General features: G+C 46.2%; 1 protein-coding gene across 24 annotated transcripts in view; it reads right to left on the reverse strand.

Moving 5' to 3' along the window:
* ANKRD11 (ankyrin repeat domain containing 11) overlaps positions 1 to 16,238 on the reverse strand; it is a 213,756-nt gene that overhangs the window by 88,341 nt on the left and 109,177 nt on the right. The window lies entirely within an intron of this gene.

Genomic DNA, 16,238 nt, shown 5'->3' on the forward strand with positions numbered 1-16,238 from the left:
GAATTCTTGCAGGTACTAGAATAGGCACGGGTTTCTTCTCAGGACTCAGCACGCTCAGGCTGAGAGGACCTCATGTTCTGAGGCAGCCAGTATACGTCTCCATAGCAGCTCTGAGGAAGTGTAACCTGGGCGTGAGGACACACGTGGAGAAGTTCCCAGAAGGGGCTATAAGCCACAGCGTAGCCCAGAAGTCCCATCTGACAGTCTGATTCCCTCTGATCTATGGTCACTCTGTGGGGCGGTGGCTCCAGTGCACCCCAGCCCAGGGAGTGATGTCGAGTCCCTGCACAGCCCGGCCAATCTCTCTCCAGGGCCACCTTTGTCCCCACCCTGGAGCCCCAGCAACATCCTCTGCCCAGAGTGGATTCTGCAGACCTCCTGAAACCTCCCACTCCACCATGCCAGGAAAAATGGTAAAAGGCTCCTGCAACCTGACACACATGAGCCGTGGAGCCAGTTCCTCCAACAAAGGGCAGAGAAGATCAGGAGGCAGTTTCTACCTTCAGCACAATTCCTATTTCTACTACTAATGAAACTGAACCCACTGAAGCCCAGAGGTCACCCAGCTGAGTGTGGCAGCAGAGGCCCCCTTGACTCACCCGACCTCATGTCCTTCCACTGCTGGACGCAAATGTGAAAGTGAGATGTAATCAAGGACACCATCATTTCAAGTAAGGTTTCCAGGATTTTGGTTAAAGAGACTGCCAAGCATGGTAGCAACGTCGCCATGCGCCTACAACAGCCCCCGGACCCACTCCTGTTTACCCCATAGCTCTGCACACCACGAGAAGAGCCAAGTGAGAACTCTCTGCTGCCGACTGCCCCTATAGGCCTCTGACTACACGGCTCAGCTCCAGGCTTCAGTCTCCCTATTCAAGGAAAATTTGTTTGGTAGTGAGATTATTGGCCGCCCTATCTCATGACAAATGAGACTTACTGAGAATTGAAAACTGCCATGGAAGAATACAACACATGTCCTTGAGCTTTTACAATGTACCAGGAAGAGTACCAGGCATATCTCACCTTAGGGCACTTCACAGAAACTGCGTTTTTTATAAATTGAAGAATTGTGGCAACCCTGCATTAAGTCTATCAGCGCGATTTTTCTAATAGCATTTGCTCACTTCGTAACTCTGTGTCATATTTTGGTAATTCTTGCAATATTTCACTTTTTCATTATTATTCTATCTATTATGGTGATCTGTGATCAGTGATTTTTTTTTTTGAGGAAGACTGACCCTGAGCTAACATCCGTGCCCATCTTACCCTACTTTATATGTGGGATGCCTGCCACAGCATGGCGTGCCAAGCAGTGCCATGTCTGCACCCGGGATCCGAACCGGCGAACCCTGGGCCGCCGAAGCGGAACATGTGCACTTAACCGCTGCACCACCGGGCCGGCCCCTGATCAGTGATCTTTGACGTTACTATTCTAATTGTTTTGGGGTGCCACAAATTGTGCCATATAAGACAGTGAACTTAATCGTTAAATGCCAAGCATGTTCACACTGCTCCACCAACCAGTCATTCCCCCATTTCTCTCCCTCTCCCTGGAGCTCCCAGTTCCCTGAGACACAACAATATTGAAATTAGGTCAATTAATAACTCTACAATAGCCTCTAAGTGCTCAAGTGAAAGGAATGGTCTCACATCTCTCACTTTAAATCAAAAGCTAGAAATGATTCAGCTTAGTGAGGAAGGCATGTCAAAAGTCGAGATGGGCCAAAAGCTAGGCCTCTTGTGCCAAACAGTTACTCAAGTTGTGAATGCAAAGGAAAAGTTCTTGAAGGAAATTGTAAGTGCTACTCCAGTGAAGACACAAATGATAAGAAAGTGAAAGAGCCTTATTGCTGATATGGAGAAAGTTTTAGTGGTCTGGATAGAAGATCAAACCAACCACAACATTCCCTTAAACCAAAGCATAGTCCAGAGCAAAGCCCTAACTCTCTTCAGTCCTATGAAGGCTGTGAGAGGGGAAGAAGCTGCAGAAGAAAAGTCTGAAGCTAGCCGAGGTTGGTTCACGAGGTTTAAAGAAAAAGGTCATCTCCATAACATAAAAGTGCAAGGCGAAGCAGCAAGTGCCGATGTGGAAGCTGCAGCAAGTTCTCCAGAAGATCAGCTAAGATAACTCATGAAGGCGGCTGCACTAAACAACAGAGTTTCAACACAGGGGAAACAGTCTTATAATGGAAGAAGACGTCATCTAGGACTTTCACAGGTAGAGAGGAGAAGTCACTGCCTGGCTTCAAAACTTCAAAGGACAGGCTGATTCTGGGTGAGGGGCTAATGTTGATGCCAATGCTCATTTACCATTCTGAAAATCCTGGAGCCCTTAAGACTTATGCTAAGCCTACTCTGCCTGTGCTCTACAAATAGAACAACACAGCCTGGATGACAGCAGATCTGTTTACAAAATGGTTTACTGAATATTTTAAGCCCACTGTTGAGACTCATTGCTTAGAAAAAAAGATTCCTTTCAAAATATTACTGTCCATTGACATTGCACTTGGTCACCGAAGAGCTCCGCTGGAGGTGCACAACGAGATTAATGTTGTTCTCATGCTGCTAACACAACAGCCATTCTACAAAACATGGATCAAGGAGTAATTTCAACTTTTAAGTCTTATTATTTAAGAAATATATTTTGTAAGGCTATAGATTCCATAGATAGTGATTTCTTGATGGATCTGGGCAAAGTAAATTGAAAACCTTCTGGAAAGGATTCACCATTCTAGATGCAAAATATCAACATTAACAGGAGTTTGGAAGAATTTGATTCTAACCCTACGGATGACTTTGAGGGTCCCAGACTTCAGTGTAGGAAGTAACTGCAGATGTGGTGGAAACAGCAAGAAAACTAGAATGAGCAGTGGAGCCTGAAGATGTGACTCAGCTGCAACCTCACGATCAAACTTGAACAGATGAGGAGTCGCTTCCCACAGACGAACAAAGAAAGTGCTTTCTTGAAATGGAATCTACTCCTGGTGAAGACGCTGTGAAAACTGTGGAAAGGACAACAGAGGATTTAGAATATTACATGAACTTCGTTGAGAAAGCAGCAGAGGGGTTTGAGAGGATTGACTCCAATTCCAAAAGAAGTTCTACTGTGGGTAAAACGCTATCAACAGTGTCGCATGCCACAGAGAAATCGTTCGTGAAAGGAAGAGTGAATTGAGGCAAACTTCATTGTTGTCTTATTTTAAGAAAATGCCACAGTCACCCCAACCTTCAGCAACCACCACCCTGATCAGGCAGCCGCCATCAACATCAAGGGAAGACCCTCCACTAGCAAAAAGATCACAACTCGTTGAAGGCTCAGGTGATGGTTAGCATTTTTAGCAATAAAGTATTTTTTAATTACGGTATGTTCTTTGTTTTTTTAGACATAATGCTATTGCACTTTAATAGACTACAGTATAGTAAAAACATAACTATTATATGCACGGGAAACCAAAACCGTGTGTGACTTGCTTTGTTTCGACATTTGCTTTATTGTGGTGGTCTGAAATGGAACCCACAATATCCCCAAGGTAGGACTGTACCAGGAACACAGATTTACTTTCATTTCCACCCAAAACTCTTTCACAAATACTCACTTAAGAAAGGCATATGTCACCAAAAGGCAGGTTGAACATGACACCAAACTGAGCTATTCCCAAGAAAGAGAAGAAATACAGTATACAAGAAACAAATTAACACTGCCACTGTCAATTTCACAGTCTGGTATAGCTGAAATCCAGCCCACCGCCAAGAGATGTGGGATGTAGGATGCTGTGCACCCAAGCAAGCCCCATAGGTGGAACCAACCAATGACAGAGCACACGGGTTCCCTCGAAGTCAGTGCACACTGTCTACAACAGCAGAACTTCTCTCTGGTGGCCAGGAAGCGGGGGGGGGGGGGGGGGGGGGGGGGGGGGGGGGGCGGGGGGGGCAGTACACAACTGAAACCTGGTTCCCCACCAAGAAGGAACTCTCCAGGATGAGCAAGCAGCACAAACTATACCCACGGCACCCCAAGACTGAATTACTAACAGTTCGCATCACGACGCATAAAGAGGAGAGGGCAGGGCTTGCAGTGCACCAGGAGGACCAGCACCGTTCCAGCAGCCTTGTTAGGTCCATGGCTCCACCCCAGATGGGCATCTGTGATGTTCACACACAGAGCTCCTCCACAGAAACCAGAGTCATGTCAACTGCAGGTGTGCCAAGAGGAAAAGGAAGTGCATCCGACAGCTAGTGTGAGAGTCCACTGGCATTCCCATATCCTACAAACCGGTTAGCCAGTCCATTACACAATGCCAACAGCTGGTTTATTGAAAACCATTCTTTAAAAAAAAATCCTACCAGAGTTCTAAAGGTGGAACCAGAGGGGTGGAAGAGCACAAAGGCGGGAGTGAGCATCTGCACTGAACCCAGGGGTCCTCTCCACTGATTCCTACTATGAACTGAAGGCCCCACAAAGACTACTGATACTTGACTCTCACCCAAATAAGAGATTTTAAAAACTCAGTTCTATGAAAAATTGCCACTAGAGTTTACACTCTTAGGAGGAAAAGAACAAATAAACACATAGCAAGATACAGTGTAATACGCGAAGTCTAAGAAAAAAGCCACACACACTATCCTTTATGAAGAGGATGAGGAAGCCGCCCTCAACCACGGTGCCACCTGCACACCATCCTCCAACCTCCTTCGAGAGGATATGGGACCTGCTGTGGAGCACCCACTGTGTCCACCTGCAGCGAGGTGGTCAGCTCGTCTTTGAGGGACAGAGTCAGAGACAGGTTCACAGGTGCCAGCTGCCTAAACCAGCCACTGCTGAAAGAACAAAGGCAAAGAATTTTTCAAAGTATCTTCAGTAGAGATACTACTGAAGTATGTGCAGGTAAAATGATATGATGCTTGATATCTACTTTAAAATACTAAAATTAAACAATTTAAAAAGACAGACAACAAAGACACAAACAAGCAGGGGGGAGCAGACATGACAGGCAAAACGCTGGTGACTACTGGAAGGGGGCGCACAGTGCACTGTCTCTCAGATCCTGTGAGTGTTTGGAAACACTCCTCCTAGAAGGTAAACACACACTGTAACTTCACCTGTGAGATCAGAAAGCTGCCATGTCTCGGGGGCTCAGTGAAAGTCACTACCTGACACTCACCATCCCCACTCAGTCTGCTATTACTGTTCATCGGTCCCTAGAAGTTTTCCTGAATGACCCCCAGGTTGTGCATCATTCATATAATGACTGCCATGCAGGCTCGTCTGTGTGCTCACACAGACACACACTCTGCCTTCCCCCATTATTACCACCGTAAATACCTGTCCTTCTGTTTCAGATCCTTGGAGCGAGGATACAGAGCTGCTAGATAGTGACCCTAGGAGAGCAATGGGAGAAATGGAAAAGGCCTTCAAAACCATCCAGTCTAAAACAAAAGAGTTAAGTTACTTTCCCATGATCCTAAACCTAGTTAATGGTTGAACTTGAACAAAAAAGCCATTATTTCCAAGATCATACCAAAATAAGTAGTAGAGCTGTGGGTTAAAAGGCAGTACCCATCACATCATCACTGAACCTGGGGCTGGTGGACCCTCAGGTTAAACGTTGCGCGTCATGGTGGGGCTGGAGGCACCTGCTGCAGTTGTACATTCTGGTACCTAAAAAGGTGAGCACACTAGGGACACCTGCACCTGCCATGGGGGCGTACCACCACGGCCAAGGCCACACATCCTCCTCCCCAGCCCTGGACTGCCCCTGCCCACCTCCAGGACCTGATACTGGTCTCAACCCCAGGCGCTCAAGGGCAAAGACACAAACAGCAGAGGAGGACTCCCTGACAGCCTTTTCCTCTGACCAGGAGGAAAACAACCTGCAGGTACAGGAAAATCAATTCCAAAGTCCACACATCTGACTTGGCAGAGTGCGAGAGACAGCAAATGGCACAGTAAGCTGTGCTACCAGCCTGTCACAGGGCTAATGTGCGCAGGCCTCCTGAACCACAAGAAAAGTCAACTTCTAGAGAATGGATTTTTAGAGACAGGACAGTAAATGCAGCTCACAACACTGCCAGAAACCAACCACGTTAGGAAGAAAGTAACTAGCACGTGACTACCAACATCTGAAGTTAGCATTCTCACGAGACACTTTACTTACCAAAATCAAAACATTGTGCAACTCACTCTCATACTCAACCAAAATGCACGGGCAGGCTGTGGGAACACAACCCCCCGTTTGGAGCATATACACTCCCTCAACCTACCCTTGCTCCTTTTACAGCCACGAGATTGGCATCATCAGTATAATTACTTATGATGAAAACTGTTGATTCTATTTGTTTGAGAAAACTAAGTCCATGAGACACAGAGATGCGGGCTTGAGTTTCATCAGGTGGTACCCCTGGACAGGGTCACGAGGCCCGGGTCCCAGCCCGGGGGACCATCTAGACCAGTCGGCTTCTGGAGGACGGCACTGGGGCCGAAAGAACTCTAGGAACTGGAGCAGCTCTGCAGGCCCCTGTTCTCCCTCCTGTGGCAAAAAGGCTGAACAAGTACATGAGGAGTCCAAACACAGGGTCTCAAGACAAAGGGAGCCCAGCACAAGCTCTACTGCTGTCAATGCCCACACACGCCTGTCCACTCAGACCCAGCACGCACACCAAAGGTGACAGACCTTGCTTCCCGGAAGAACTCTGTGCAAGCACTTGTAACACTTTCCCGCCTAGAAGGTGGTTTTTGGAGCCAATCCGCAAAACCCCTGCCTACTTTTAGCCTCAGCTCTCCTTGCCTCGCCCACGAGGAGGGTGGCATACTCTGCTCCTCCTGCGTTTCTACTTCCAAGTCTCTGTTCCGTGCCCAGCAGGGTCTCGCCTCAACCTGCGCTTCAAGACTCAAACTCAGTCTAAGTCTTGCTTCGAGCATAAAAAGTCCCCAGTGGTGCCTCTTACTTCTTCTCCATCTCCCCCAATCCTCTATTCCTCTCTGGAAATCTCTTTCCTCTGAACTTCTATTAACCATGTATACTATTAGACTACTTATTTAGATACTTATATTGCTGATAGTTTATCTCTCATTTCACCAACTAATCTGTGAACTGTGAGAACCTGAGGCCATAAAAACTACTTAACACAGCACTGAATACCCAGCAAGTGCTCAAAGCTAGCTGATGATTGATGGGTATAAACAAGTCCTAGATGCTGCTCCTCGTTCACGGCACTCAATCCTTAACACTTAGGAACAAAGTTAGGCTGGTAAGAGCTGGTTTTTACCTACACTTCCACAAAGTTGAAGTGAGGGAAATATTTACATATAAGTGAATGACAGAAGAGGCAGTACCACAAAAAAGACAAAAATTTTAAATAACCATTTTACAGGTAATTTTCTTTAACTTCTCCCCTCCCCAGGATATCCTTTAAAGAGATCCTTTATGCATAACAATTCTTTTTTAAAACATTAACATCAGACTTTGCAAATGTATGGTATTTTAATAGAAATCAACTAGATCTTGTGCTTACTGATCCTGGTAATTCTCTTCACCAACAAAGTATCCCAGATAGCAGGGGTCAGCAAGCTATGGCCCACCGTCTGTCTCTGTAAATCAAGTTTCATTGGAACATAGTAATGCTCATTTGTTTACGTATCATCTGTGGCTACTTTTGTTCTTCAACAGGGCAAGCAGCTGCCACAGAGACTCTAGGGCCAGCAAGACCTAAAATACTTACTAACTGGCCCTGCACAGAAAGAGCCTGACAAGCCCTGCCCGGAAGCTGCCTTCCTTCACAAGGTTCCACAAAAGAAGCAGACTTGCTGGCCTAAGACAGACACTGTATGTAAGGAACCAACTTCCTTCCTAAGCTTCTAGACTGCGCCATCCATGCAGCATCTCCTTACTGAGAAAACCGTCACTCAGACAATTTTGGTTTAGAGGAGAAAAGCTCCTCTAGAGAGCACTGATAAAAGTACTTCAACATCTTTGTCCAGTTAAGGTATGGAAAGAGATAAGAATTACAACTCCCAGGTTCAAAAACCACATGGCTAACATGTATATAGAGATTATAAAAAACGAGCTTGTGAACATGCAAGTTACCACCTTGATTAGTGTGATATTTAGGCCCAATTCTTGTTACTAATTTCAAACCGTAACAGTGAAATATGACCACACAACAACCTCCACACAAGAAAATAAAAATGTAAAGCTTAAAAAGATGCTATATTAAATTTATGTGTTATTAGGCTACAGATAAGCAGGTTGAAAATAAAAGCAATAGGATTATGAAGCATGGTTAACTAGCATGATATTTTGTCAGGTTTCTTTTAAGACACTGATATAGTTAAAGACCTCGAATATTAGCAGGCTAAGTAAGAAAAACACATCTAAATTTATCCATAAGCCTGAGTTATGAACCTAATAATACGCAAAACACAGTGTGAGTTTAGTAGGGGCTACGAGACCAGAAAGGGTTAACAATCACCTGTTGTGTCCTTCATTTCCTCCATCTTTCACCGAGTCTCATGCCTCCACAGACCCCTACACACACTTGGGATGGCCCACGGTGCACAGGCACCCCTGTTGTGGTTAACAATCATTTCTGTGACAAACACAGCTAGGAAGAGCAGAGCAGAGGAGAGGAAATGCAGCCAGAGCCTGGAATTGAGGAGAAACTCTCAGGCAACGGCTTTTTTCCTTTTGTGCATTTTTTTGGGGAGGAATGGGGAGTGGGAAGGGATTCTGCAAAGCTGGAAGTCCTTTTTAGGATCAGATTACTGTAAAGGGCATAGATGGCACATTAGAAATATCAAGACATCTGGCCAAGCCCAGGCCTGGAGGGGCTGCCCAGCATCTGGACGGCAGGTCCTCTGAGAATAGTCAACCAACAGAAAGGAGACTCAACACGTGGGGTTATTCGCATCCACCACAAATGGCCCTAAAACGTGTGAAGCTGGGATGTGTCTGGAAAGCCTTTCTGACTGGTCACTGGAAGGTAGGGACAGCTCCATGCCTGCCCCACACCAGCCACAAAGCCATTTGAGGAGCCATCTGCAGTCAGCAGGGTCTAGAAGGACTCTGGCATGCATCCTAGCAAGGCACATGCAGGCATTTTATCTCATTTTAAAAATCTAAGAATTTCTGACACAGTTCTTCTACCAGTTTCTAAGTGAAATGAAAAACTGGTAAGATAATTTTAAAAAGAAAAAAAGAGTTTAAATCAAGTATAAACAGTGAATGGACCGGAGAGGCGCAGCCTCAATCAACCATGTGCTCCAGACCCCGTCAGGACATCCAGAAACCAGCTCATGCAACTAAGTCCAATCGATGCATTTCCAGGAGCCTCCCTTGAACTCAATGCACTGCGTCGCGACTTTTCTCATGGGATATGAGAGTTCCACAAGAAGCGGTTTAGTTCAACTGATGTGAGACATGTGCATTCCCACAGTTAAAGAAGAACTGGGGTGGGGGATGGAGGGCAAATGGGGATATCAGCTCCACTTATGCTGTAATTGTTTTCAATAATTTCCTAAAAAAATATAATTTTAATCCAAAAATTTTGAAAATACAGAAAAACAAAAAATTTAGAAAGAAATAACCTGCTGCAGAAACTTACCATTTTACAGTTTCCAATCCTCATTTCTCAAAAAAATACACCTTCATCTTTATTCACCAAACGCTCTATTTTCTACATCTCCAAACTGCTCAAGCTTCAATTCAGGTCCAAATATAAACGAGTATATATAAAACTCCTCCTTTCTATCAAGAAATTCACTGTGAAAAGATGTTATTTCTGGCACCCCAGCTGCAAAACAATGATGCATTTTTAACTCCTTTTCTCCTAAGCTGGTTGGTTGGGCGCCATGAGCTTTCAGGTACCATCTGTGCAGGCTCCTCTAGATCACAGCCTGGCTACACCTGCATCCTCGAGGGGCCAGAAGGTCCTGCAGTCCCACACTGAGGTTACCACACAATCAAAGCGAGGTGCCCTGGGCAGTGAAGAATTAACATCTTCACTGTAAAGCCGAACACTTTGTTGAAAAAAAATCAATAGAACACAGGTTCATTTGGAGAAAATCTAGAGAAAACTACAGTGGAACTTGACTGAGGAACTGAATTGACAGCTAAAGGCTCTTCACAAGTTTGCTTTGCAGGGAGGAGGAGAAGTAGGAGCAGATATACAAACAAGACTTTACTGGAGTGACTATCACTAGGACCGGGGTTTACAGAGGAAAGATGCTGTGCAGTTCAGGTCCAAAAGATTATGAGGCCCCACCCAGCAATGCATTCCTGAGGTGAGGGACACTGTGACAACTGCAGACAGAAAAGAGAAGAGCAAACTGCTTTCACCATGTGCCCCAGAGGAAAGCTCACTGCACCGACACACCAGGCACAGTTCTGACAGGTCTCAGTGCCCAAGCCAGGAGCAGATGGCAAATAATTGATCTAAGAAGGGAATACAAGTAGGCAGTGGGCAACAGAGGAGACTGCAGGAAGGAAGGCACCAAGAAACTGCCAACACACCCACACCTATCAGTCCAGGCTTGCTGTCTGAAGGAGCAACAGCTCTCACACTGTAAAAGCCCCAACCTTAAATTGTGGACAAAAAGCCAAATTATGACACGTACTCTAGTTTATAAAACAGGCTATATGATTTTCTAGTTATGCAAGTGAGTGACTTACAGGGGATGACAACGCTTCCTAACACCAAAAGAAAGACAGAGTTAATCCTGCAGAAGCCAACAGAAAGGAGAATTCACAATGAGAAGAGTGGGCTCGATCCCTTGCACGCTGTCTCCTGCCTCCCTGCGAGACAGGTGCCATCCTCCACATGGAACAGGGAAAGTATGCTGGCCCGGCAGGCTGTCAAGGGGGCTGGGAGCAGCCAGGGGGACTGCTTCCCCAAGCTGGTCCAAGAAGTAGGAGCCTCAGGAGTTTTCCAGAAACCTTTTCAGGCAGAGGGGAGAGCTTTACCTGAACCCAGACCCACTGTCCTCGACTGCCCAGTTCCATTAACCAGTAGCTGACCCCTCAATGTAGCCAGTGGGACTCAAGTAGTACATGATATACGATGAAGAGCCCCCAGGACGGCCCACACAGCTCAGGCTCCAGACACGGGATTCTCCACAGTCACATTCCTCCACCTGAACCCAGAAAGAACCCCAACAGGCTTGTTAAGAAATTTGGGACACGAAACCAGACTCTTAGAATTCTCATGTCAGGAAATCAATGCCCTCAGCTACTCAAATTCACGCTGGAGGATATCTGTCAATATGTGCATGTCTACATATATATATATACATCTACCAAATTTACTCACTTTATCAAGTGTTTAGCGAACATTTTCAGCACTACAAACAGATGTGACAGGGGCAGGGGGAGGCCAGATTATATCTCTGAGGGCATAAGTGACAGCCGGCCATGGGTCATTCACTTGGTGACCACAGTGCAGCCATGCAAGCTCTCTGGGCCATGTCTGTTCTGTTCCTTCCCAGGGTGTTTGAGATCCTTCAAGTAAAAGTGTTCTGCCAGCATTACCTTTGAGGTAGGGAAGGCAGAGGGAACCAGCAGGTGGAGGGAGGGACAAATGCCCCCCAGGTGAGGGGGGATCTATTCTGACCCACCTCCCCTTTTCCTTGGAGTCGTCAAAGCTATCAAAAACACTTAAGGCAAGTGACTACTGCAGGGGATGCCCCAAGCAGAGTTGAAGGAAATCTCCTCCTTTAGCCTCTGCTGCACCTGAAACTAGATAGCCAGGCTACCCAAAGTCTAGAAGCAAACATTTTATCCCCACCTCACAGCCTAACTAAGAAATAAACACACAGTTTTTAATAAAGCCATTTGTTTATTCAACTATGCCATGTCAAATACCTCTTTCTTGTCTGGATTTTCAACTCTCAAACCACTGTTAGTTATTAAAAACAGTTATTAAAAGTGACTGAAAAGCACGTAATACAAAATGCTAACTCAGGCAAGACTCACACGCCCCACCCCCAGCACCACAGTCTAGACGCCTGGCTCAAGGGGTTTGGAGAAAGGAAGAGGAAGTGAGCCATGATCTCTTTCTTTAAACAATCATTTAACAGGAAAACAGAAGCAGTACATTCTTATTGTAAAAAATTTAGATAATACTTACACACTAAAAGAAAACTGAAGACAAACCCCCACCACCCAAGTGTCCAGCAAAACATCCAGGTGTATTTCATAGCCAAAAATGAGGTCATACTGAATCCACTGTTTTGTAACTTACTTTTGAATCAATATTCCCCACTTCTCCACTGAAGATTACAAGCGTTATGCATCAGCAAACTTTTCCTAAGTTAACACTGAAACACGACTGATTACCCAAATCTGCCGTGAATGACTCCACATTAATTTATAAAATTACAAGGACCCACAATCCTAACCTGTTTTTCCCCATTGCTCAGTTTAACAACAGAAATGCAAGAATTAAAGTGTTCACCCCAAGGTGCCATGATAGTGTTCACCTCTGTCTCATAGAGCACAGTGCAGAAACGGGTTCTCGTCAGTCACTCACTCTCTTGTGGGACACAACCCACATAATTAACCCATAACAACACCCCTAGAAGATACTCAATATCAGGATTCTTCTGTGGACTCCCCACTGGACAGCTCCTAGTGAGAGGAACACAGAAACCTTAAGAGCTGCCTCCCTCCTCCAACCAGTCCCTGTCGCTTTGCAGTCTCTCCTTTTCCTGGTTCTCTTCTCTTCAAGCAGATGCAAAAACATGACCAGAAGCCTCTTGCCCTAAATACATACCTACAACCTAAAGCAAAAAAGATGCCGTGGTACTGATTAAGGTGAGAGACAGGTGTGGGGACCAAGGTCACCTGGGACATAAAAAGGGAGGAACCACAAAAGGAAATGATTAATTTGAGGATGAAAGTTGCATAACAAGGATGAAAGTAACATAACAGAAACCCACCAAGAGTGATGGGATTGAAGGTTCCTGGAGAAATCCAAGCTTCCTCCCAGCCATAACTTCCTAGCTGCTCTGGGGGAACGTCAAGAGCCCCCACACGACTGGTTTCTGAGTGAACATACAGAGCTGATGAGAGATCAGCTGCCTCCCACCTCCAACGGGTGTCTCCAACTCTGGCAGAACCTCCTGGACATCCACCCTTTCTGAAGGGCTGATTTCCTTCTGATTCCAAACCTTAGTGTCACGCTACATGGGCATCTGCTATTTAACGCATGTCTGCAGTGGCAGGGTAGTGAAGTCACCCTGGAACAAAGCTGCAGCAGGGACACTAGAGCCAGGCAGTCAAGTGTTCTGTGGATTCCAGATGCAGTGGTGGCCAGCAAGAAAGACGAAAGCCAAGAGCCTGGCATCAAGTAGATACGCACACATCCCGTGGACCCTGGAGAGCTGCCTCCACCCGCTCTCCTGCCTTCCTTTCCCTGACACAACATTCATGCTGACAGGTGACCGTATTTCACACCCATTAGCACCCTGCAAGAACTTCTGTCAGCCTCAGCCTCCACTGAAGGAGGCACTCCATAAAAGCAACTGGCAAGAGTAAGAATCTAAAACATCCTCTCTCTGTCCTGATTCCTGAAGTGTCCTTAGAAAGGGAATATTTCTAAGGCTTCCCTGGGGAGCTCAGGCTTGTCCCAGACTCCACACTCAAACCCTGGAACAGGAAGCACTTAAGGACTGACACTGCTGCTGGATGTGCCTGCAAATCCAGCTCTGGGCCAGCCTGCGAGGTTCAGGAGTTACCAACACACGCCTCCAGAGTTCAGGGCTGTGTTTATTCACATGGTAGCAGAGACCAAGCACCCCTCAGGAAGGAGGCTAGGCTTGTCTGGGAACACGTGCCTCCTGTTGTGCAGGCAGCCACTTGCTCTGAAGCTGTTCTGAGCCAGGAAGGTCAAGGTATGAGTCAAATAGCCACCTAGGTATCAAAATAGAGCTGAGATCCAGAACGCAACACCCGTCTCCACACACCAACACGGAAATACAGTGACAAGAATTCAAACTGCAGAGACCAGCATGGAACAACAAGAAGGGTGCCTCTGAACGGATCAGACACTGGGGGCTGGTGTAGATGGGGTGAACGAGGAGAAGTCAGGAGAGGCCAAAGACATTCACTACAGAAAAGGACAGAGCAGATCTCACAAGTTCTCATCAGAGGAAAAATGTGTAACTACGTGAGGTGACAGATGCTGACTACGCTTACTGTGATGATCATTTCACAACATATTCATCTATCAAATCATCACATTGTACACCTTAAATTTATGCAATGTTACATGTCAATTATATCTCAATAAAACTGGGGGAAAAATAAAAATTCATAAAATTAGGAATGGACAAGAAATGATTTTTTCCTTCTTTATACCTCAATCAGGTAACCTTTTGGTCTTATAGCACTTTGCAGCAACTGACATTTAATATCTACAGAAATCAAGCCTAACAGATGGCCCAGTGGTCATTAGAACCACAGAAGGTCAGTGAGGAGCTCACTGGTGTGCATGAGTACATGCATGTGAGAGCACATGTGTGAGCACATGTGTGAGAGAACATACTAAGAGGTGGCTTTCACAGCAGAGTCTATGAGAGAAGAGAGAGCTTCCAGACTGTGAAAAGTCACAGTGAGAGTAAAAAGGAGCCCTGTCTGCACTGGTCCACTCCTCCAGCACAGGGAGGGTGTGCACTGGTAGGAAAGAACATGCCCAGAGAGCCCTAACTATGGTAAGAATATCCCCCCAACGGGAAGCCAGGCTGGAAAGTGACTGTTTCTGCTGGTTATCAGCAAGACATAAATAAAATGAGACGGCAAGGCTAACAGCATCTAAAGCTACTGCCAGTTCTGCCTTCAGAAATGAAATTTATGCCCAACTCTTGGATAACAAGCAAAATGGCTATTTTATGCAGTTTGTAAACTTTTATTCTCTGCATTATTTTCTAACCAGACCACTAAGCTATCTGAGAAAACACCTATTAAGTGTACTGTAGGCCATCCTAAAGCTAAAGCTATCACAAAATCTTTCTGATAGTCTTCTGCTGTAACTTTTTTGAAAATAGGTTCCAAGAGAAGGTTCCAAGAAATTCTAATTCTCCATGGCTAAGAACACATTTCCAGTGGTTTACAACCGGAACACCTGAATGGGCAGCATGCTTAAAGACACAAGGACAAAGAACTTTCTGATCTTTCTGATCACATCGGCCATAATAGAATAGATGGCAAGCACAGGCACCAGGCTCTGGGCCTCTGGAACCCTCCTGCAAGGCCACAGGTGTGAAGGGGCCACGCATCTAAGCACATTTGGCCCACCCAGAAGACACGAGAAGGGCCATTCTGCAAGTGCACAGCCACCACATTGTTCCTCCCTCGCCTGCAGCACGGGGAGCCCAGAGAACCGGCGCATCCCTGCAGCTGGCAAAGAGATGCTCTCCGCCATCTACTCCCTCGCCCATGGCACAGGGGGGCCAGAGAACCGGCGCATCCCTGCAGCTGGTAAAGAGCTGCTCTCCACCATCTCCTCCCTCGCCCACGGCACAGGGGGGCCAGAGAACCGGCGCATCCCTGCGGCTGGCTAAGAGCTCCTCTGCGCCATCTCTTCCCTCACCCACAGCATAGGGCTGGCACAGAGAGCCCAGAAAACCGGCACACCCCTGCAGCTGGTCAAGAGCTGCTGTCTCCCAGTTCCACTGAGTAAGAAAGCAGAAGCCAGAGGCACCATCCCCAATGATAAAATTAAGTCTAAGGATCATGTCTTCATTTTTCACTCAAAGATTTTCAGATTTCAGAAACATAAATCCACTTTAGGTACAACCCATCAACCCCTGCCTTTAAAAGAAAACAATCCCATTCAGCACTATTCTTCACTTTCATAACAAAAAGCTCCATGTTAGTAGTGACGGGACGTGCGGAGAACCTGCTACTGGGGACACAGGGATCAGGAGGTCAGTGCCTCTGGCAGACATGAACAGCGCCATCATCCATCTCCTGGGAGACCTCCCTCCACCCAGTCATAGCACGGTTATGGGGACATGCGACTCAGGACACGTCTGAGCTCGGTGCCTCTAGTTCATTTAAGAGGCAACTATCGTATTCTCATCACTGCCCCTCCCGTGCCCACCCTAGAGCGCCCAGAACCTCAACAGACCACAAAGGGTGAAATGTTAATGTTTGAGCTAATCTTCTTAAAGGAGAAATAACTCTAAGCTCTCTCAACTGACTAAAAAGTTAAGGAACACAATCTCAACAAAGTAGTGGAAAATA

This window comes from Equus caballus, chromosome 3 (assembly GCF_041296265.1).
Source record: "Equus caballus isolate H_3958 breed thoroughbred chromosome 3, TB-T2T, whole genome shotgun sequence".
Taxonomy (NCBI): Eukaryota; Metazoa; Chordata; class Mammalia; order Perissodactyla; family Equidae; genus Equus; species Equus caballus.